Source organism: Olea europaea, chromosome 10 (genome assembly GCF_002742605.1).
Source record: "Olea europaea var. sylvestris chromosome 10, O_europaea_v1, whole genome shotgun sequence".
Lineage (NCBI taxonomy): Eukaryota > Viridiplantae > Streptophyta > Magnoliopsida > Lamiales > Oleaceae > Olea > Olea europaea.
The window spans coordinates 26,507,093-26,532,499 of NC_036246.1; the positions used below are offsets into that span (position 1 = coordinate 26,507,093).

Here is a 25,407-nt window from a genome sequence, read left to right on the forward strand (position 1 = left end):
AGAGGGGATATAATTAATTTATGATTCTTGCCTATAAATTCGGAAAGGAATTGATGGAAATAGCTATAGAGGTTGAAAAAAATCGTCGAGAATATGGCGAAATCATTCCCTAGGCATTTATACATTTGATCTTTTTTTTTTTTTAGAAATTGCTTCACTTTACTTGCACTCTTTAATCCAAATATTTTAGTTTAATATAAAATCATCCATTTAACATTTGATCGTCTAAATAAAGTGAAAATTCAAAATCATTAAAGTACTCCATATGATTCAATTATCAATCCCTGAGGGTTCGACACTTTTTATTTTATCAATATACTACAAAACTTGATATCGTACACTTATGGCAAAACTACGTTACATAAAATGAGTGGCATCCACCCGATGCATTCTTCTGCATCCGACCCCCAAGACACACAGCCAACGGTGCGGCAGGCTGCCAAATGGAACTCACCAGAGCACAAGATTTTCATTGCAACGTGCGAAACGGTGACTGCTAAAGGCCACCAATGTGGCAAATGCTTCTCCACAAAGGATGGCAGCGTATCGCAGAGATCTTCAATTGGACGGCAGAAAAGAATTGGACCACATCGCAAATGAAGAACAACTGGGAATAACTGTGGGAGCAACACAAACACCCGTTCGAGCTGTTGCGGAGCACGAGAATTGAGTACCAATCCGGCATCGGTAAAATCATTGTCCCCGAGCATTGGTGGGAATGCAAAATCAAGATACCATATGCTGCTTTCCATTATAACTTACTGGCCCGATTTTTAATGCCTGATCTGTTGTTCTTATTATTACAATTGGTTGGTTTCATGGGAGCAATGGTATAGCTTTATGAGTAGACGGAAGATTACATAATTTAGGAGATTTGATTCTATACACTATTGCTAATATTGTACGTAATTATACCATTGCTAGTGTAATAGTATATTTAACTATAGTTTACCTCATTAGAGGCAGTCATTCGATTATTTAATGAGAAGCAAACCTCAATGGGAATCATTCAAACCAATTGACAGAAAAAGGTTCATGGCTCCCATCAACCTTTATGATTCGAAATGTAGTTTATAAATTGTGTACTGGTTATTTACTAGTCAAATAATAAGGTTCATGTGCAATAGTTCTACACTTCTATGGATAGTAGATACTACAAAATTTCACTTATTGATGAAGCAAAGGATGTACTGATTTTACCTTTTCATGGATCTAAAACGACAACTTAGACAGGATAGGATTAGATTACAAAAAAAGAAAAACAACTGTTAATTTAACTACAAACGCTCTAGGCTTATAACTGTTATGGCCACTTGTAAGAGTTTTTTTAATCTGTAGTGTCAATTTCGAAGACTGTAAAGCGAGTTTGTATTCAACAATTTTGTGAATGCACTACTGAATAAGGTTTGGCACTAGAAAAACACTATACTTAAGAGACATAAAATCACATTATTATTGATACTATGATACCTCATGGGAAGCTTTTAAATATGTTCAAAGTGGCTTACATTGCTATTTAAAGTGGGTACAATATGATTGTAGCTTCATATAGTGGTTGATGAGTCATAACAGTATAAGGAGCATGAGTATGGGAGGATATAACCTTCGAACTTCATAGAAAATCATAGTAACCTGGTAAACCATTTAACATTGGAAATTAATAGAGATATTCTTAACTTTTAGTAATCTTTAAACCACGCTTATAGGTAAGGATTTTCAAGTTTTTATGCCATAGGTAGTCATGAAGTTGACCTTTAGCCCTATTTCTGTTTCATACATCCCTTCCATATGTACAAGTCCTATTCTATTAAATGGAGATTGTTATCTTTGCTTTATATATGAAGAGTTTTATACTCACAGTTTTAAGGTTCTTATGTCCTCACTCTTAGGATCTAGAAACACCTTCTTGTTAGGTACTGATGTCATTACCTCTTAAGTCAGTAAACTATTTATTCTCTTTAGGTTTTTATATATTCTCCTCTCTTATGTGCATGTGATTAACGGTGAATGATGTCTCAAATTGAGTGTCCCCAGCATGTTCCTGCGTTCCTTTATTCGTATCATTATTATGTATTCTTTCTAATCCTTTTTTCTTTCTTGTTTGGAAATAGGAAAACCCTAAGTATGCAAAGTACAAGTACATGGACTGCAGGGAGATTTATGACACATACGAAAAACTTTTCGACAACACCGTCACACCAGAGACTTGACTAAGTACGCGTTGTCGCCATAAAAGTTGTCACGGCGTGGATTCGACCTTGATAAAGATAATGATCGAGACAATGCCGGTGACAGGTTGCCAATCAACACAAAGGGAATCAATTCTAGTGAAAGTTTGAAAAAAGGCAGAGGAAACTCGACCATGAACATTTTGGGGAGACGCCGGTGGGGATAAATGGAAAGGCAAACGACGCAGGGACAAAGGAAAGAAGAAACGATATAATGCTCGAGATGTTTCGGCTTCGCTCGAGCAGATGATTAGCATCAGAACGGATCTCGCCTCAATTGCGAGATCACTTAGTAAAGGAGGAATATCGGTTGTCGAGTATGTCGAAGAACTTCTATCGTCCGGTTAAGTGACGGAGGGTGATGTGCTCCACCTGTTCGCCCTATGGTTCCTCTTCGACAAAGATTTTCGGAGTTCTTATGGTGCCGCGAAGACACCATTTCTTCGCTTCAAGTTTGTGGAGTACTGCTTCGAGCGAGACAATATGGTGCATCAGCGAAAGGGGTAACTGAGTGGTCTTATGCTTATGTGGTGGTGGTGTTTATTTTATTTTCAAGTTTTTCACGTTCCGAACTTTTTCCCCATCTTATGCGTACGGTAGAGCTGTAATATGAAATTTGGCAGTGGACAATTTTCTTGTCTCATGTGAATCTTACTACCATCCTGGTGATGTGTACTTTAGGTATTATTATATATATTCCATTTAGCATGTGAACCTGCTAGAAAGGTTGTGGTGTGTACCTTTTATATTATTTAATTCAACATTGTGTGTGATCAAGAGTAAAACAAATGGGAAAGCAGCTCTCTTTAATTGGCAGGGAATATATTCCCTGAAACCCGCAATAACGAGTCTTCAAGTAATCCATCCCCAATTGAAAAAAATGTTATGAGACTTATTTGAAAAGGTTTGTGCATTAGTACCGTTTGCATTCTAGAAATGCCAGATGCAAATGGATTCAACTGTAGAGAGGATCTGACTGTTGAAACATACAAACACCTTCACACGCTGCAATCTAATCACTAATATTTCCCTTAATCGAAGGAGATGTCAGATGACTCAATGATCTTCTCGGGTTCGAACACTGATTGTGACATTCAATCCATGTCCGACGATGAATGGAGTTCCGAAGAAGATGTGATGTAGCAGTTAGAGGAGAACATTACCACGTGGCTCGAATATTGTCGAGTTGCGGAGCGTCATCCGGGAAAAAATGATTACTCTCTATCAATAGACCTGCTCAAGCCCCGAACCGTAGAGCCTAGCAATAGCAGCCTTTATTGCAAGCCCAACAAGGACTTGATAGGAAAGAGCTGTGGAACACCACTTAACTATAAAAAGTGATACTACTCCCATCAAGCAAGCTCCCAAACCTTGCGTCTTCCTTTGCTGGCTAGATGTGTAAGACTGAACAATTATCACTGTTATAGATATTCTATAATACTTCATCATGTCAAAGAGCACCTTTTAGAGTTCACCACCAAGTTGTACTTTTTTATCTTTTGAGTTGTTCTCTCGGATCGATCGCTTAAGATCTTTAGTCTCTACCTGGACCTCCCTATTTGCTGCTAAAAATTGACTCTGGAAGAGGTTTACCTTCCTTTAGGGAAGAATTCCCATATGCTGATCACACAAAGAAAATATTTTGTTGCGAATGAACAAAGATACAAACATTTGATTAGGCATAGTGAGAGTCCCATCAAGTACTTCATGATCTTTATGGCTTTTCCCCCTGTTTTGTTTCCAGGGCTTTGTTCGCTTCATCTACGCTCTGACCTTAATAATCCTAGGTCTTCCAGTTCCATCATCTGGCTTATCGAAGATTCTTTGTAATTTGAATTGATTCTTTTATCGCATTGTGATAGTATGCCCCCGGCCCATCTACGTATTTTTTTGTTTTATGCCGGCTCCCCTGTCATCAGGTCACCAACTTCCTTGACCTTTCGGCACTGGGCAGGCATCAGTCACTATACATGGAGCACGTCAGTATTTATTCCCAACTACATGGTATGGCCACATTTTCATGCTGCAGAATATGCATGTATATCAGCAAACCTATTTTCAAGAATTTTGGATATATTCCCCCATGTTCATGCACTTCATACCCATTCTTCATGACAAGTATGGCATATCGAACAGCTCGAATACCGATGTATATGAACAAGTGGGAATGTTCTTGTCCATACTTGCGCACGAAAAAGGATATCGACAAGTGTAAACTCTGTTTGGTCACTTGTTGCAGACCATTGGGCACTATTTTAAGATAGTGCTACAGGCATGCTTGGCGTTCGCCGTTACAATTGTAAAACCAGATCCGACATACAACGAGGGTACTGCCAACCAACAGCCTGATCCGCAGCACTACCCTCTGTTCCAGGTTTGCAATACTCATTCACGATATATCTTTTGGTAGCCCTAGCGACAATGAGGTAGTTTATAAACTGGCCAACGACTGTATGTGATTGTAAAATTGCAGGACTGCATTGGTGCAATTGATGGGACGCATGTCAAAGCTGTGTTTTCGATACACAAAAAGGAGGATTTCATAGGAAGAAAGGGTATTCTGACACAAAATATCTTAGGGCATGTGATTTCAACGTATGTTTTACGTTTGTTTTGCCAAGAACAACAAGGAACATGCACGACAGCTAGGGTTGTCAATGGGCCAAGTCGAGCCGAGCCAAGCTCGGCTCATCCAAAAATGGGCAAGCTCAACTCGCGAGCAAACGTCGTTTTTCCTTTCTTTTTTTTTTGAAACAAATAGGTGAATTGGAAAATAAAAAAGTAATTTTAATTTTTAAATCGTGAATTATATATAAAAAACTAGGAAAAAATTTATACCCTCTTCCTTTATCCGGGCTTAGGATCGGCTACTTAAATTTAGAGTAGGCGGAGTTAAAAATTATGTTGTTTGTTTGTTTGTTCGTGTACAATTTTTTAAAGAAATTTAAAACAATATTAAAAATTATTTTTTCAAGCAACGCTGCGTGTCCCCTTACATATAATTTTCTAAGAAAATCCCTTCTAAAAATTGAAAGGGTAATCGAATGCTCTTTCAATTGTCAGAAATCTTCACTTCGAATATTATATAGAAGTCTTTCACTTCGAAGATTATATATAATCTTCGAAGTGAAAGACTTCTGACAATTGAAAGGGCAATCATTCGATTACCCTTTCAATTTTCAGAAGGAATTTACTTCAAAAATTATATGCAAAGGTACGCACAGCATTGTTCGAGAAAAGAATTTAAAATGTAGATATATAGTAGTAATAGTATCAAATACTAACAAAAATTTAACTAAATTGGTGGAAAGGGATTTTTTTTATTTTTTATTTTAACTAAAAGAGATAGAAAAAAATAAAAATGAAATCTTTATTTTTTTATTTTTCTTTTTAAAATAGATAAAGTATAAACCCTCCTCCTTTATCCGGGTTTGAGACCGGCTACTTAAATTTTCAGTAGGCGAAGTTAAAAATTGTACACGAACAATTTTTTATAGCGTGTACAATTTTTTAAAGAAAATTAAAAGTAACGATAAGAAAAGAAAAATTTTATCAATATAATTAAATCAAATATCACTTACTTGACGACATGCAATTTCAACATATTTATCTTGTAGTCGAAAATAAGTGTCCTGTCAATCCTTAACGCACATTAACGCTTCTAAAATATCTTTTTTCAGTCGACTCCTGACCTTGCTCAAAATTCTTTTACTTGCACTAAAAGCAGACTCCGAAACAACAGTGCTAACCGGAGGTGTCAGCAAATCTTTTGCAATCGCAGATATAACTGGCCAACGTCGATCATACCTTCGCCAAAATTCAATTATTTCGTCTGAACTTTTTTTAATTATTTTATCTGTTGGCATATTCTGGTTGAAATAATCAATTAATTCAGCGGGCAATGCATTATGGCTTGAGCCCGTAGATGTTTGATGAGAATGAGATACAGATAGTGACGACATGGCAGTGGCAGTGGTAGTAGATGAACACATTGCAGATGAATCAAATCTATATGAATTAATGCTTTGAAATAAATTAAATATTTTCGCATCTTCTTTTTCAATTTCAGTGGAAGGTGTAGGTGCAGATGGTACCCGACTAATATTGGTACTCATTCGGTTCGCATATAATTCATACATTTCACATAATGTTTGCTCTAAATTTTTATATGTGATAGGTGTATCAAATGTTAAGACGTTTGAAATTTGATCAATTATATATTTAGTTCCCGATAAATTATATCGGTGGTTCATCACGCATGCTAAAGGAAATAACATAGGCAAATCTTCCCAATATTTTCTAAATTTTAATTTCATAGCAATTATAATTTCACTAAAATCAGGGTCATTTCTGTATTTATAAAATGTTCTTGCAATTATATGAAGACGTTCAAACACCATACAATTGGTGGAATAGTAAATGCCCGATAAAATCTTAGTGGTTTCATAAAAAGATGTCAAAAATTTTTTAACTTTCAAAGCTAAATGTCAATCACGTTCAGTCAACATACCCTCGTCATAACTTCTAACATGTCTATTGTTATAAAAGTCAGTTATTAAATGTTCAAAACCTTCACATGACTTTAATAACAAATAAGTAGAGTTCCACATATAACCTACGTCGCTAACAAATGTTTTAGCATTTTGCACTCCTATTTCGACACAATAATCCTTAAATATTTGTTTTCTACTTGGAGAGATTGTGATATATATTAGTGCGTTCCTAATATTTTAAAGTTCATCCTTTATATATTTTAAACCATCTTGGACAATTAAATTCAAAATATGACATACACAACGAATATGAAACAAATACCCACCAAAATCAGATTGTAGTACCCTATGCAATTTTTCGACAACTACTTTATTAACACTAGCATTATCGAAAGTAAATGAACGAATTTTACCTTCGCAATGATATTCTATAACAATACTAATAATAGCATTAAATATATTATTAGCGTTGTAAGGAAATTCAATAATTCTAAAAACAATAATTTTTTTATGCATGCACCAAAGTGGGTCTATATAATTTGCAGTTACAGCTATATATGCTCTTTTCGTAATCCCTTCCCATATATCCGAAGTTACATATATGACACCCCCGTATTTTTGTAAATCCATAATTAATTGTTGTTTTGTTGAAGTAAAATATTGTGCTGTATCGGAACGAAGAGTGTTTCGACTTACCCCAACGTACCTTGGCTGCAGATATTCTTTCACATACGAGACGTAGTGTTGGTTGTCAATTAATGCCAAAGGCAACTCAGCACCAGCAACAAGTTTCACAATTCAGGTTCGAGCTTTCTCCTCCGAATACACCCATGTGGATAGGGATGCAGCAGAACCACCGGCTTCTGGACTGTCAAATTGCAATTGTGTTTGACAGCCTGAAATAAGTTCATGTTTGGTTGCACATACTTGTAATGACGGTTGAGATGAGTGGTATCAATTTCTCTTTGTCATGCTAATCTTTGTTGGCAGTATTTACATACTACTTTGGATTATTGGACTCCATTGACGATTTTTCCCGTTGAAATTAACTTAAAGTGACCCCAACATTTTGTTTATTTTTTCCCCTTTCGCTTTTCCCTCGCATCAGGAATGTTTAATTCAGCCTCTTCTTCCTGATCGTGTTCCTCTTCGGGAACGTCAACATCATCCAAATTAATTGGATAATTTGGATTGTCGCTTACATGATGATGAAGATCCAAATCTGGAATATCTTCAGGTAGGGGTACGTCATTTAGACCTTTAAATTGATTCTGAAATTAACTTTACAGTGTCATAGGCGATTCGTTTCTTCCCACACCGAACAAGTTTTCGACAAATGTACGTAGATCCATTTGTTTAATTGTAATAAGTAATAACTAGTAGAAGAATAATTATATAAATGTAGTGAGAAATAAAAATTGGATGAAATTTCAATAAATATAGTGAGAACTGAGAAATGAGAATTGGATATTGTGTATATAAAAATTGCACAACTATCAACACAATACAAGAGAGTTGAGAGAAAGATAATTGAGAGTTGAGAGTGAATTGTAGAAAATTTTGTGATTAAATGTCACTATTTATAGAAGAAGAAAAGAAAAAAGTTTTAAGGACCAAAACGGTCACTGAAAAAATTCAGTGACCGTTAACGGTAAAAAAAAAAAAAATCGTTCAGGGACTGAAACGGTCACTGACAAAAGTCAGTGACCGTTTTGGTCACTTTCAAAAATGAGCCACAAGTTTATAACGAGCCGCTCGCGAGCGGCTCGTTTTTTGTGAGAGCCGAGCGGGCTCGGCTTGCCGACCGAACCGGCCCACTCAACTCGCGCTCGAGCTCATGTTTTTACTAGCCCCAGCAGTCCACAAGCTCCGTTTTCGCGAGCTAACGAGCCGCTCGGCCCATTTACCACCCCTAACGACAGCCGCATTTTGGCCCGAGCAGTTCATAGTTCAGAAATAAATTTTTCGCAACCAGCAAATGAAAAATATTACCTTGTCGACTTGGGGTTTGCGCACAAGCCTGGATATATGGCATCGAATAAGGGCTCCGATATTAGATATCATTTTCAAGAGCGATACAATTTCCACCACTCGTCATATTGAAATGTTATCGAGCGGGCGTTCGGTGTTTGGAAATAGAGATGGAAGATTCTAGATCAAATACCAGCTTACAGTATGAAAGCACAAACTGCTGTGGTCGTAGTCACAATGGAAATTCGTAACTTCCTTAGGAGAAACGATCAGTTTGATGAGAGTTTTCGTAGAGCCGAAGAAGTGGATGACGATGAAGTTGAAATCGACCTTCCGAATGACCAGGATGATATTGTAGCCGAACTGGATGCAATAGACGAGGAGGACATGTCGTGGCAACAACTTCGCGATTACATAGCATAGGCATTACATTAGTAGTCGTATGATGGGGACGAAATGGTACGTTATGTTGCATGCATGTTGTTATCTGTGTAACGTGTTCTCATTTTGTTGCTGCGTCAAGTGTCGTTGATGGGGACGTTAGTTGTCATCTTCTAATTGTAGTCTGCCAACGATTACGTATCGGTGCATGTATGTTTTCGTATTAATAAGTTATTGGCTTCTTGTACTATCCCCTTCTAGACGAGTTTATTGAATCATATAAATTTATGTTCGTGTTTTTTGTAATACATATATGTAAACGGGAAAATTGGGGTTTGGAAATAATTATTTATTTTTAACCAAGAGATGGTTTAATTTCAAAAAATTAAAAAAGAAAAACAAAAACAAAACGAGACGACGTGTTAGAGGGAGAACTGAATGATGAATATTGACAAATTATCGTGTCCCATATGTAGATTTGTAAATGAATTTGTGAAAGGGCGGATAATTTACACCACGTGGTCGGAAATGTTGACTTTTCTACAAGGGATTTCATGGAATTCTTGAAAATAGGTCAAGTGGGAATTCAAGGGCTGCTAGCAAATTCAGGCTACTGTGTCAGAAACGAAAAACAAAAACAAAACGAGACGACGTGTTAGAGGGAGAACTGAATGATGAATATTGACAAATTATCGTGTCCCATATGTAGATTTGTAAATGAATTTGTGAAAGCGCGGATAATTTACACCACGTGGTCGGAAATGTTGACTTTTCTACAAGGGATTTCATGGAATTCTTGAAAATAGGTCAAGTGGGAATTCAAGGGCTGCTAGCAAATTCAGGCTACTGTGTCAGAAACCATTAATTATATTCTCAGTGGGGCCCACGGACGGCAGCAAGATTATGGAGAGAATGGGATGAGAATGGGGCCAAACAGACTCTTTAGAACATGTATTATCTCATGGGGTATTATATCTCGCGCCTTTTGTGGTGTTTCAACACAAACAAAAAAAGATTTGGTAAAAGACTAAAAATTGGAAATAAAAATTAGAAAAGTTGTAGGTCATTAACAATAAATATTGTGTATTTGTAGACATCTTGCGAGTTAGCAGGTCAAGTCTTGAGTTTGTTAGGCAAATATCTAATTTTTTTTGGTAAATCTCGAGTTTGCTATGCAAAAGTTAAGTATGCTAGATAATTCGGAGTTCCTTACAGTTCAAGAAAATTGATCTCAAATCAGAAAACAAAAGCGCAGGGGAACAGTAGGGCTTGGAATCGAATCTTCACTACCTATTTTATAGGATTGAGTTTGTTGTGCAAATCTTGAGTTTGTTCAACTACCTGGTTTCAAATCCGCATAATTTTTTTTTTTTTACAGCTTCGATTTGTACTCCGATTGAATTTGTTGTGCAAATTTTGAGTTTGTTCAACTACCTGGTTTCAAATCCGCATAATTTTTTTTTATTTACAGCTTCGATTTGTACTCCGTCTTTGTGTGGAACTCTCAATTCAATAATATTTTCAATTGTTTTTTTTTTCCTTGTGAATATATGCGTAACATGAGTTGTGCACTAATTTCCTTACATATTCCATAGGTAGGTATAATAAGGAACGTGAGCATGTTAGGAAATTAGTGCAAAGCTTATGTTATATGGATCTTCCTAGGGCAAATTATATAGCATTTGAAAGCTAATTGAATTTGGAGTTGAATATAAATGGAGTGTAATTCAGAGTTGTAGATCAAAAATTATGCACATTTGAGATTAGACAGTTGAACAATATCAAGTTCGCAACACAATTCTCGAGTTTACTTGGTGAATCTTGAGTATGCTCAACTGTCTAATTTTAAATGTGCATATTTTTATCTACATTTCAAATTGCACTCTGTCTTTTGCATTGAGTGCAGAGTGTTACAAATTTAGAATATTGTTGTAATAAAATTGATCGGGAAAGCCATAAGGGGACACGGAAATCACGAATTAATCACACATAAAACCTATGTTGAAATAACCCAAGCATTATCCCAAAATTATGTCTTCTAAGGCAAAATGCCCAAGTCACTAAGTAAATTCCATAGAAAGCATCCAAATGTCATTTATCAAAACAGTTTAACGCATAATCAAAATAATGCATTTTAGTAATTTGAGTTGTGCGTCCTGCAAAATGCTGATCCTAACGTATCAGAAAAGGTAAATTCATCTACATTATAACAAAATCCTTAGTTCCATTTAGCTAACATTGACTCCTTAGTTCCATTTAGCTAACATTGACTCCTTAGTTCCATTTAGCTAACATTGACTCCTTAGTTCCATTTAGCTAACATTGACTCCTTAGTTCCATTTAGCTAACATTGACTCCTTAGTTCCATTTAGCTAACATTGACTCCTTAGTTCCATTTAGCTAACATTGACTCCTTAGTTCCATTTAGCTAACATTGACACCTTTATATTTGGAATAATCAGCAGCCTCATTTGAATATTTGTACGCAATATTCAAGAACGAAGAGTGCTCAACCACCACGCATACGTAAATTAACTAACCATTCATCGCATAAACACTGTCTTCCCCATTCTACATTTAATTTGGAGACTCAATATAAATTATAAACTCGACACGTTGCCATCAAAATCTATAGATTGTTAGCAAACTAGAGATGACAATTTGAACCATCAAAATCGAAAATCGCGGTTAACCGAACCGAATGGAGCGAAAAAAAAATCGAACCGATAGTGCAATGGGACGAATATAGTTTTGATTTTAATGAACCGGTTCGTAATGGTGTAGGTATGGTATTTACGTCGTCGAACCGAAATCGAACCCATTACCCGCTAAAAAAATATATCAAAAAAAAAAAAAAAACACACAATTGAATTGATTATGGGCTTTACACTACTTTTCTATCCAGACCAAAACAAAATCTCTCCCTTCCTCATTACATCTACCTGACTCATTCGACCAACTCACTTATCATTAGCCCATAATAGCATTAGTATGACAGTATATAAATGCAAACCTTACTCTCCACAAACTCACGCACGACTCCACTGCCTCTACGGTCCAAGTCATCGTCACCTCCGAAAATTTGTTACATTTGTTAACCATTCTATTATTTATGATCATGTAAAAACAGAATTCGATATTTTTCTAGACGTGCCAGTATTGTCAAGGATGAATAGGAATCAACTTTGAATGCTGATCTATGTTAGTAAGACTTGTAGGGAAGAATGAATCAAGTAACTTCGATGCACGACAATTAAGAATGAAGGAAAAGTTTAGTATTATTATATTTATAATATTGTTTGTTAAATTTGTATTTTACAATTGAAAATTAGGATAATGTTTGTATTTACGTTTGAAATATTATTTGATAATGTTTGCATTTTCATTTGGAATTATTGTGTTTTTGTTTTCATTGACTTTTTTCATAAATTGTTTTATATCAATTTGACGGATGAACCTATAAAAAAATAATTTATTTTTGTAGTTATTAACCGAACCGAACCGTATCGAACCGACATACAAACCGACCCGATTTACGTGATTATGGTGCGATTATAGAATGGTCAAAAAATTGATGGTGCGGTTATGATTTTGGCCGAGCCAACCCATAACCGAACCGTTGCCAACCCTACACCAAACTCAAATTTTGCTCTATGAAGTTAGACATTTGCATAACCACTTACAAAATTCTAATAGAGTATTCGATACTTTCAAAATTTTCTTTATATTATCCTAAATGCAATGTTTAGAACATATTCTAATTCTTGTCATCCAAAATCCCGAAAATTTCTACGAATTTTGAAAATTCAAGAGATTCTAAAGATATACCATTCTGTCTTTACTATTCAATTGAATGGTAAATATTAATCAAAATATCTAGCCGCCATTTCTCATCTCCATATGTAAACTCCATCTTTTGACATTTCTTGAACAAATATTCGAAAATACAAACACATCACGATCATGAACCGATTCAATTTCAACACAATAAATAAACAAAAAAAAAAATTCATGATAGCTGACTATTTATCCTCTAGATATACAGAAAAATGCTCGTTATTCCACCAAAAAAAAAACATAACTCAGCAAGAAATAAAATTCCAAGAATGAATAATCAACATTTCGATGCAAAAATAACCATTTTTAATCAATAATCCAAATATTATAGCAAAACAATTAAGAAATAGATCTACCCAAAACTTATCCACACCAAAAAATATAACAACCTCATCGAAGAAGACTCGACTGAATTGGCATAACATGACAAAAATGTTTCATAGGTGAACGTCAGTGAATAGATTTTCTTAGATGATCGCTCGTCGGCAATGGGGTGGGCATTGGGGATGGGACATGAATTTCACATCTATTTTTTATTTTTGGACTGTAATTTTGGATCTTATTTTTGTGCAATACACCTTTGACCAAATTCTCCAAAATGAAATGAAATTTAATTATTTAAAAATGTGAAAATACAACTTTAACCTTCTCATGTGAAACCAAATTGAAGGAGGAATTCGGGGCTTTCATTCACGTGAGAAACCATATTCTTCCCCAAATTGAAAATTCAAAACCTTCTTTTCCTTCAAATTCTCAAAAATCATATTCTCCTTCAAATTCCCAAAAATCGTCTTCTTCAGCACCTTAAGCTCTGAGTGGTACGTGCAACACGCTTGCAGATCTATACCAATGCAAACACTGGCACCAGCTCACCCTTAAGCTCGAACATTTCGTCGCACTTGCTATCTTTCAGGTTACAATTCACAAACATAGATGTGTACTAAAATGTGCATTCTAAGAATTGATTGTCAATCGAATTTTTTTATTTGAATTACTTGCCATATTTTTTTTTTCAAGTTATTTTTTTTTCTAGGGAGAGGAATACTTTATTTTTGATTCCTCTATTTTTGTTCTCTAGATTTGAGGAATTGGGGGTGGGAGGTTAAAAAAAGACTGAATTTATGGTTAATTATATATATATTCTATGAAAATTTCGAAGAATTCCAAGTTAAAAGTTCCTTGGTCATTGTTTATCTTTTTGTTGGATGTAGGCCTCAAGTATTTGCAATAAAACAGTAGGTTATGAAACTACATTTGTTAGTTTATTTCCATTAATGGAAAAAATAAATGGATTGGACATGTGGCTCTTAAGGTTCATAAGGAATATGGTAAAAGTAAAATACAAACTAATTTTCATTTTGTAATATTTAAGTAAAAATTGAGCATTTCATATCTTGTAATTTCCTGAACAAGCTGACAGCTAAACCTCTGTGTATGTGTGTTGTATCTATGCTAATGGATAAGTGGAATTAGTTGAGATGGCCACCCCTCACTATGATTTTGTCCAAAAAGTAAATTTAGGGAGAAATCGAAGCTACACAATATGTGAATTGAGAATGACTTGAGGTTCATTGCTTGTGATTTTCTTTGGTTCTTAATTTCTTGCATATTGAAGTTGGTTTTAGATGTTGATTTTTGAAGTTGCCGATGATAATCTCCTTTATTGTCAAAATGCTTGTGATTATATGATACCTTCAAACTACTATAATATGTACAATTGGGTTGATCTGATTGTTAATTTCTCTAACTGATCATCATTGAAACTCGACTACCATGATGCTTTAATATTATTTCCTTCGTTTTGTCGATGGGTTAAACGTGATGTGCTTAGCTATGAGGAACATTAACGCTATTTAATGTAAAACACTCATTAAGTTAGGCTTTCACTAGCTTCTTTTGTTTTCTAGAAGCAACCTTTTAATTGAACTCTTAGTTAGATTTATTGCCTAGCACTTTTATTTCTAGTTTTTTATGAGGGCGATTGAAAATGAGCTTAGCTTACACTTTACAGTAAAATTTTTCAGAGAGTCATATGTACTTAAAATGAGGTTCAAAATTGATATTGTACTTGCTCTTCAGTATTTGATAGGATTAGAAAGGAAGTAAAAGAGGATGTTAAGGATGAGATAATTGACATATTGCCCAAATATGTATGTGAGTTGAGAGTAACTTGAGGCTCATCGTGTTTAACTATTTTCAAATTTGATGTTTTCTTTCTTCTAAGTTTTGAGGAAAACAAATAGAAGTCTGTACTTAGAATTGGACTTTATTCCTTTTATTAAACTATCAAGTAATTTGTGAAGTGAAATAAAATCTTTCATGATGATTTTCACGTTTCTGGTTATATAGCTGGTGATTGTATTTGCAAGATGTTAATAGAACTTTTTTGTAGTGAAGTACTACAGTGCTTGCAATCTGTACAAAATTTCTTTTTTCTTATTTGAAATTTGTATGCTTAATTTGGTTTATACAGCTTATAGATCTTGTTCTTATGTGCTTTACTGTCATCATTTATTCTAATATTTGTAATTGTTTTGTATTTTGTAGTGTTATGGAGAAGATTCAAATTAATTCTACCATAACGACTAGATGCAAACTAAAAATAGTATACGATGTTTATGAGAAGCTGGATATAAATTACAAGAACAACTTCAAGAAAGCTACTTTGGATCACTTCTTAGACTGGAGAATATTAGGTTGGCTTCACAAATTGTACATCAATTACTATCGCAAAAGATGAAGACCACTAAAAGATAAACTGCCAAAAAAGAAGCAGTATGGTTTAAGATTGAAGATAAATAAGCAAGATTTGGATTGAAAGAATTTGTGTTATTGACCAACTTGAATGTAGGTGATTGTAATGATGTAGATAATACATTGGGGACTGACTGTCAAATTGTGGAAAAAATAATTTAAGCAAAGTGAGGGAAAGATTATTAAGTGAGATGCGTACAATGCATATGTAAGTTACAAAAAAAGAAAAAGAAAAAAGAGCAACAAGTACAAGTTGGGATTGATCGTCATCTTGGCATACATCCTGTGGGCCACGGAGGCGAATACATATATTAATTTATGGTGGTTTCATTTGGTGGATGATCTCAACATGTTCGAGAATTATTCATGGGAAAAATTTCATTTGAATTCACAATTAACGTATTCAAACGTAACATAGGGGATAAATTGAGAAATTCAAATGTATGATGAGAGTCACATTGTAGGTATTCATTGTATGAGTTTTTCCTTGTTATAATGGTATGAACAAATAAGGCACTTGACTTTGTATTTTTTTTCTCTATAAATTTGTACTGTGAGATAATAATGTTTGTTTCACAACGGATTTGGACATTTGAAGCGATTTCAAGTTTGGAAATCAAGTTTGCTAAGAAATATACGAATGCAAATCCAAAAATGCTCGCTTGAAAAATGTCGAAGAGGTTAACATCTGTTGCAATTGAGAAGGTATTGAAATAAAAAGAGGTAAATTGCCTTTTTGTTTTATTTAGTTTAATGGAGACAAATTGTGAAATTTGCTTAGCAAATGACTAATTTTTGAACAATTTAATATTTGCAATTGGAGGTTAATTCTATATTGCTTCCTACAGAAGCTGAACTCGAGAAAGTTTATTGGAGTAGATTCTGATTGTGGAAAAAGATGAGGATGCTCCAAACCATTCAGAAGGAGATGAGGTTGAGTATGATATTGGCCATGTGATTCCTTCCACCAACAATCTCTTAGGGCGTCACAACCCCCACCCGGTATCGCATTTGGCAATGGATATACGAATGCAAAATACACTTGCTTCCAACAAAAATTAGTATTAAAGGGGTTGCACAGGTTATAGCCATCATCTCATTTAAACCTTATGGCAGCAATTGTATGTGCGCATGATACCATGTCAAAATCAAATTTTTTGCATGTACACTTTCCTTCATCCAAGTTCATAAAGTGGTGTTCTAAATTGTAACCAACCCGATACATGTTTTGGGATACGTGATTCACCTCAAACTCATTTGACTCATTATATTTCATACACATTTTCTTCTCCAAAGGTAGCTTGAGGTGGGTTACACATTTTTCATTTTCGACATTTCTTTCACAAAACCACATTTGCATAGTCTCTCTGATATACTCAATCAAACCATGGAAAATTTTCGAGCACTCTTCAAAAAACATTATGCAGTTTTGCATTATTTTGTACTCATGATATTGTAACGTATCCCAATAAATAGTGCTCTAACCTAATAGAGGAAATTTTTTTCTAATAGGCACTCTTTGACGTTCTTCTTTTACTGCATAAAGCTTCCGTGTTGGACTCAATTTTCGTTACAGTATAAGCCTTCAATGTGCACTGAACAAAGTTGCAAGATCACACCATGAAAAATTGGTCTTCAAATTCTTTTTCAAGTATGTGCAATTTTCATGATTAGCAAATTGAAATTGAAAGACATTTCTAACTCCATTTTTAATATATGTCCCATAGTTAGATATAATTCCGAACTTGTCTATATCACCTCATTTTAATTGCAACTTCTAAAATAACCAAGTTCAGAATCCATCATTCTCTAAATCAACTACTCCTCATGTGAGTGGAAATATTTGAAAATTTACACCCTAACAAGTTGCTACAAATAGAGTGCCTTTCATTCTCGATTTAAAAATTGTACCATCCACAAAAATTAATAGTTGCATTGAGTTGAGGGATCAACATATACTTGATCCTAAGTCCATAAATAAGTACTTGAAACGTTGATCATCAGTAATATGAATGAATGTCAACGTATCAAAATTTTGTACCTCCGAAACATGACAATACGTTGGAAATTTTGCATAACTCTCACGGGTTTTTCACGAATCATCCCTCAAGTGAAATCTTTAGCCATATACAATTTAGTATAACTTACAGTTATGCCAAACTCTCGACGAATGTCATTAATGATGTCCTTTGATTTGTAAACTTGATTGGCATCTTGATATTTATGGGTGATGTGGTTTCAATAATCATATAAGAAGCACGTCGATGATCTGTGCGACGAATACTTGTTGAGCAAGAGTTTTGACCATTGTATTTTTGAATTTCAAAAATCGGACTTTCTTTGATCTTGGTTGCCCGCAAGGACCACTTGTAATTTTCATCAATATGAACAATTGTATTAGTACTCTTATTTAACTTCTTAGCTTTGAACTGAAAGTGGTACTTCATTGCCAATAACTTCAATTTTGATATTAAATCATTCTTAGATGAAAACAACTAGTTGACTTGCACGTCTTCATTTTTCGAAATTCTTACTAATGTCCCCTAATGAAGGAAACTTAGACTTGCTGATACATTCTGATTACAATCAATATCATTATCATTCACTACATTCCAAATATAGGATTCATCTGCGTATAACTCCTCATCATTATCGTCTGCTATAGGAAAATTATCTATGACGGACTCTTCGAGGACTATCTTTACTTACGTCAAAATCATTGCAGTCTACAAATATTTCGTCACCATTGTTATGGTTACCATCATCATCCGTTCGAACAAGTTCCTGGCCATTCATATTTTCAAAACTGTTATTCATCTTCTATTAGTAATAAACATATTTTATCACCAAGATCTTCTTGATTTTTAACAACTTTATTCTGAAGGGTTTATACAAAGAGAAGTTTCTCTATGGACGGATAAAAACCACTTCATATTGTTGTCAAAATCAATGATGGTTGGTGCAATTGGAACGTCAAACATTTTGAGGACAAAAGCAAATATCTCCATTTTGCATAGCTTTGTATCGATCTTCAGCACATCTTTGACTTCATCATGCAAGTCCATATAAGTCGTTTTCGAAACAAGAATATGTGTTTTTCCCTTGCCATTCCCTACATATTCCCATTACCATGCACCTTCAACTAACTTCTTATATTCAACAAGAGATGGCAATGGGCCGAGCCAACTTAATCCCATGAGCTCGGCTCACGCTTGTGGCAAGCCGAGCTCGTGGCTCGTTGAAATTGGGCGAGCTCGACTCGGCCCACGAGCTTGTGGCTCATCCGAGCTCGTGGGTCGAGCCGAACTTGGGCTCGTGTATTAAAAATAAAAATAAAATGTTAAAAACTATGATTTCTTGACCATATAAAAAGTGTTAAAAAAATAAAAATAATTTAACAAAAATAAATTTTTATTTTTTTTAGTTATATCATATGATTCATATTGTAATACTTTTTATAAAGTATAAAATATTTATATAATGAAGATGAATTATTTTTTAAAATACATTTACAAAAAATATTTTTTTTTGATTTCTTTTTAAAATTAATAAAATGTAAACCCTCCTCCTTTATTCGAGTTTGGGACCGACTACATCAATTTTAAGTAGGCGGAGTTAAAAATTGTACACGAACAACTTGTTGTAACGTGTACAATTTTTTAAAGAAAATTAAATTTAACGATTAAAAAATAATGAAATTTTGATTAATATAATTAAATCAAATATCACTTATCTGACGACATGCAATTTCAGCGTATTTATCTTGTAGTCGAAAATGAGCGTCCTGTCAATCATTCACGCACATTAACACTTCCAAAACATCTTCTTTCAGTAGGCTCCTAACATCGGTCAAAATCCTTTTACCTGCACTAAAAGCAGACTCCGAATTAACAGTGCTAACAGGAGGTGTCAACAAATCTTTCGCAATTGCAGAAACAATTGGTCAACGTCTTTCATACTTTCGCTAAAATTCAATTACTTCTTCTAAACTTTTTTTAATTGTTCTGTCTGTTGGCATATTATGATTGAAGTAATCAATTAATTCGGCAGATATCGCATTTTGAGTTTCGACTGATGTTTAATGAGATGCAAATGTAGACGACATGGCACTAAATGAACACATTGCGGTTGTATCATATCTAAATGTATTAATACCTTGAAATTCATTATTTTCACAGTATCTTCTTCGGTGTCAGCAGAAGGAGTAGGTGCAACAGAGGGTACCCGACTAACATTCGCACCCATTCTTTCCGCATATAAATTATACATTCCACATAATGTTTGCTCTAAATTCTTATAAGTGATAGGTGTATCAAGTATTAAAACTTTATTGATTTGATCAATTACGTATTTAGTTCCCAAAATATTATATCGAGAGTCCATTATGCATGCTAAAGGAAATATCATAGACAGTTCTTCCCAATATTTTCTAAACTTCAATTCCATAACAATTAAAATTTCACTAAAAGCATGATTATTTTTATATTTATAAAATGTTCTTACAATTATATAAAGACATTCAAGCACCATACATCTTGTGGGATAATAAACGCCGAATAAAATCTCTGTGGTCTCATAAAAAGATGTCAAAAATCGTTTAACTTTCAAAGCTAAAATCCAATCGGATTCATTTAACATACCATCGTCATCACTTCTAACATGTTTATTATTATAAAAGTCAGTTATTAAATTTTGGAAACCTTCACATGATTTTAATAACAAGTATGTAAAGTTCCATCTATGACATACGTCACTAACAAATGTTTTAGCAATTGTCACCCCTAGTTCGATACAAAAATCTTCAAATGCTTGTTTTCTATTAGGAGAAATCGTAATATATACTAATGCATTCCTAATCCTTTGAAATTCATCCTTTATATGTTTTAAACCATCTTGTACAATTAAATTCAAGATATGACACACAACGAATATGAAACAAATACCCACCAAAATCAGGTTGAAGTGTCCTACACAATTTATCGACGACTATCTTATTAACACTAACATTATCAAAAGTAAAAGATCGAATTTTAGTCTCGCAATGATATTCTCTAACAATACTGATAATAGCATTATATATATTATTAGTATTGTGAGGAAACTCAATAATTCTAAAAGTAATAATTTTCTTATACATGCACCAAAGTGGATCTATATAGTGTGCAGTTGCAGCTATATATGCTCTTTTATTAACCCCTTCCCATATATCAAAAGTTAAAGATATAACACCCCCATATTGTTGCAAATTCATAATTAATTGTTGTTTTGAATTATTGAAATAATTTATTGTATTGGCATGAAGAGTGTTTCGACTTACCCCGACGTACGTCGGTTGTAGATATTCTTTTACGAACGAGACGAAGTGTTGGTTGTTTGCAATAGCCAGATGCAACTCAGTGGCAGCAACAAATTTCACCATTCCGATTCGAGTATTGTCCTCCGAATATTCCCATGTGGATAGGGGTGAAGTTGTAGAATCGGCGTCTGGACTGCCAAATTACAATTGTGTTTGACCAGCTAGAAGAAGTTCATATCTGGCCGCACATGCTTTGTAGTGGCGGTTGAGATGGGTGGTACCAATTCCTTTTTGCCATGCAAATCTTTGTTGGCAGTATTTACATACTGCTTTAGATTCTGCAATGTCATCAACGACTTTTCCCGTTGAAACCAACTTAAAGTGATCCCAACATTTTGCTTGTTTTTTAGCCTTTCGCTTTCCCCTCGAATCTGAGATATTTAATTCAGTATCTTCATCTTCATGTTTCGCTTCGAGAATGTTAATATCATCCAAATCAATTAGATTGTGGCTTTCCTGACCATGAATGTGAACATCTTCAAGTATCGGTATGTCATTTAAACTGGCAAATTCATTTGAAAATTGATTTTGCGGCGTCGTAGGCGATTCTCCATGATGTGGCAGTAGCTCACATCCTATATCGAACAATCTCTCAACAAATGAGTGTTGATTCATTTGTTTGATTGTTTATGATGAAATATTAATTAGATGAATATAAATGTAGTGAGATTGTGAAAATTGAGAATTGAAATTGTAATTAATAAACTGTAAAAATTGAATTGATATTGTATATTTTGCAACACAATTTTCAATTGCACAAGAGAGTAAAAATAAAAAACTCAATAATTAATATTATAAAAGAAAGTTGAGAGGGTTGTAGACTTGTAGTAGCAAGATATGAAAAAAAATTTTGGGAGAAGGGGGTATTTATAATAGAAGAAGGGGGAATAATAAATAAATTTCAGTGACCAAAACGGTCACTGAAAAAAATTCAGTGACCGTAGCCTGGCTCGTGGCTCGTTGGGCTCGCCTCACGGCCTGGCCCGCTCGTGCTCGTGCTCGAGCTCGTATTTTACGAGCCCGAGCCGCCCACGAGCCTCCTTTCACGAGCTGAGCCGCTCGACATCCCAATATTCAACTGAATAATTAATTGATATCGATACTATATCCATGGTGTCCATAACTACAGCTCATATAAAAATTGTAAAATTTAATCAAATGTAAAACTTCGTATAGTATTGATGACAATGTGTTTATTGTTATGGACTACAAGAAATGATATACAAGTCATTATGTACAGCAAAAAACCAAATGCATATTTCACAGTAGAACAACAATTAGGATAACCAAACATGTGTTTGTCAGCATACATTTCACTTCGACTAATAGAAATAAGGGGTAATAAGAAAATATTGGAAAGCAGCCCATACTAAAGCTCTAATCCGATAATAAAATGAATTATATTTACAAATAAATATCATAAGCACAAATCATTACAACAAAAATTGCATTTCACAACGTTCAAAAAACGTTGCACAAAGCATTTTGCTGTATGTTGCAAACCTCGATATTGACGTAGAGTGAAGGATACGACAACATTTTTTTCGTCTTGCGAAAAACTATTTGCAGGTTCTTTTCACATTGCAAAAAATGTTTTTGCAACATTTTTTCTACGTTGTGTATTACCTATTTGCAATGGTTTATTCGCATTGCGAAAAACTTTTTTGCAACATTCAAAGAACGTTGTCAATAACTTTTTGCAACGTTTTTTGATTGTTGCCAATGCTTATGTCCATATTTTTTGCAAAAAAATTTTTTACTGTTGCCATAAGTCATTTTATTTTATTTTTTTCAATTTTTTTATTTGTACAAAAATTTACATAAATCAACAATAAAACATGATAAAAATAACAATATCTTATAACTCCAATAATCATTATTAATTGAACTCCAAAATATAACAATATCCATACAGAATTCAAATCTAAAATTCTAAAGCACCTAAAAATCTAATCCATTTAAAAATAAATAAAAAATAACAAACTAAATAGTGAGTTAAACAACCTCATTGGCCTCCATAATTTGCTTATCAGCAATCTTCCACATGAGCTTAGCCTTAACAACCACCAACTAATTTTTCGACAAAACTCCATTATCCAAAACCTTAAAGTACCCGAACTATATAACATCAATCACGGGCATTTTTTCTTCATTGGTGAAACTTTTTTAAGGCATTGTAGACATTGAGCAATCAATCAAATGGTAAGCCTGAGAATATAAAATATAAATTTATGCATGTACGGAGACCAAAGAAGCAAGTGCATTAATTTTTTTTTACAACAGTACTTCCTCTTAACAATGCAACTAAGTAATTCCACAAAAAGTAAAAAAAGAGGTTTTTAGTTGTTACTCTTCCATTGATCCCACTTTTAACTATAAGCAAATGAGATTCAGTACCTATTTCAAGAAATATGATAAATAACACTTAAATGGACAAAACTTATTGAACAACGACTTACATGAAACAAAAAAGTACATTATGCTACTTTTAACATGTAGCCTAAACCAAGTTATTTCATATAAAAATATCAATGTTCAAACAAATGTGAAATAGATACAAACCAAAACACATTTGCATAGACCCTCCATATACAACTAGAATTTAACTTATTTGCAATAAATATGAAATGGTGAATAATGAAGGAGTATTTTTCTATTTCTCCTTTTCTACTTCAAAACACTAATACCAGAGAATGATATATTTAGTTGATAAAACCAGTTTGTTAATTACCTTAGTCTCCAAGTTTGAGTAAGCCCAGTTCGGTGGAAAAATCAATCATGCTGAACAACTAGTCTTGGGAGAAAGGGACTGAGTGCATCCAAATCTCAACAATTAAAAGATGGTGCCAAGTAAATGACCGAGGCAATAAATACCAGTTATAGAAGGATCAAAGGTCATCCCAACAATTAAAAGGTCAATAACACCATGAATTACTTAGATTTTTCTGAAATATTCTGCAACTATGGGTAAATAAGGTTTGTTTACCCTCCAGTCGAAGCCAGGGCAAAATAGTGAAATGGATGTATCCAAGAAGTAGAAAGAAAACAAGTGTTAAATAATAATGNTTACCCTCCAGTCGAAGCCAGGGCAAAATAGTGAAATGGATGTATCCAAGAAGTAGAAAGAAAACAAGTGTTAAATAATAATGTTACTCTTTTGAGGACCTTCCTAATGAGACGGTAGAGATATTCTTACATACACAATGATATACATATTAAAGATGAGATACTAATGATAGGCTACATGTATACGTGTATGTGTGTCTTACTTGTCAATTCCAACATCATATATTTGATCGATGCATACTATATAACCATTTCCACATATAAGATCAAGAAGTCTAGAAAATGTCTACAACAATAATGGCCATCTTATCAAATTTTGGTTCTCAATTAAAGCTCTAGTTACCAAAGAGTTGTCAACAAGTCATCGAGTAAAAGAAGTTAGCAGCAAAAAAGAAAATTATGGCATGAGGCCTAGGAATCTCCAGAAGGCATCTTTGTAATAAGTCACTTCATCTGCAATTAGATACTGTATGCAGAGTTGAGTTAATCAGGTAATCTTCCAAGTTAACCTATTATTCAAATAAAACCAGTAGTGTGGATTTCAGATAAATCTATGTTCTCTTTCATTTTACAGAGCACTAGCAGTTCGTAATTAAACAAAAATATTGGTCTTAAATCACTGATATTAGGTAAAAAGGCTAGACACTTCCAAGGTTTCCACAAAATTGGAACCCATAAAATCAAATGCATTTATAACTTCAACCTAATTACCCATTTTTACTAAATTTAAGCAATCTCCTGCTAAGAGATTATATAGCAGAGACATATTGAATGGAAAAGAAAAACACTAATAAGCAATAATTTTTTGCTTGAAATCAAAGCATCAAGATTAAATGTGTTTAGTCATTAATAAAGCTTGATACAGTGCCATACAACTTGTGCACTCATAACTTAAGGTGAATTTAAGGTGTACAATACGATATGATATATTTTAGCACAAAATGCCACGGTTATTACATAGTTACTGACTGAGAACGCCCATAAAGTCAAAAACCCGGGAATACAGCAATAGTTTAGACTAACACACTTGCATATATAAGAAATTCTTTTAGCAAATGAAGACACTCGAAGATTTAGGGCAATATGATAAAAGATGTTAGAGAAGTAGATAACTTACTCATAATGAAGTTTTTCCGTTTGTATCCAAGACCAAGTAGAATCACAAAGCAACTAATGATACAAAATCCTCCTCCTCTGATTGCAAAAGCTCCTAAATCGAACAGATCTGAACCATCAGACCAGATACTGTAGTATAGAATAAAAATGAGAGAAGAATCCGAGTGAAAATAGATTATTGGTTTTTGGGTTTACCATCGACCCA

General features: G+C 34.0%; 1 long non-coding RNA gene across 3 annotated transcripts; it reads left to right on the plus strand.

The window, feature by feature from the left end:
• Positions 1–13,539: 13,539 nt before the first annotated feature.
• On the plus strand, positions 13,540–17,179 carry LOC111401659. 3 transcript variants are annotated; one of them, XR_002704063.1, is made up of 3 exons: positions 13,557–13,823; positions 15,458–16,387; positions 16,513–17,179. It is a non-coding gene; the product is annotated as an uncharacterized LOC111401659 (long non-coding RNA). The 3 variants fall into 3 exon arrangements; XR_002704062.1 differs by having other exon boundaries at positions 13,540–16,387; XR_002704064.1 differs by having other exon boundaries at positions 13,540–16,369.
• The last annotated feature ends 8,228 nt before the right edge of the window (positions 17,180–25,407 follow it).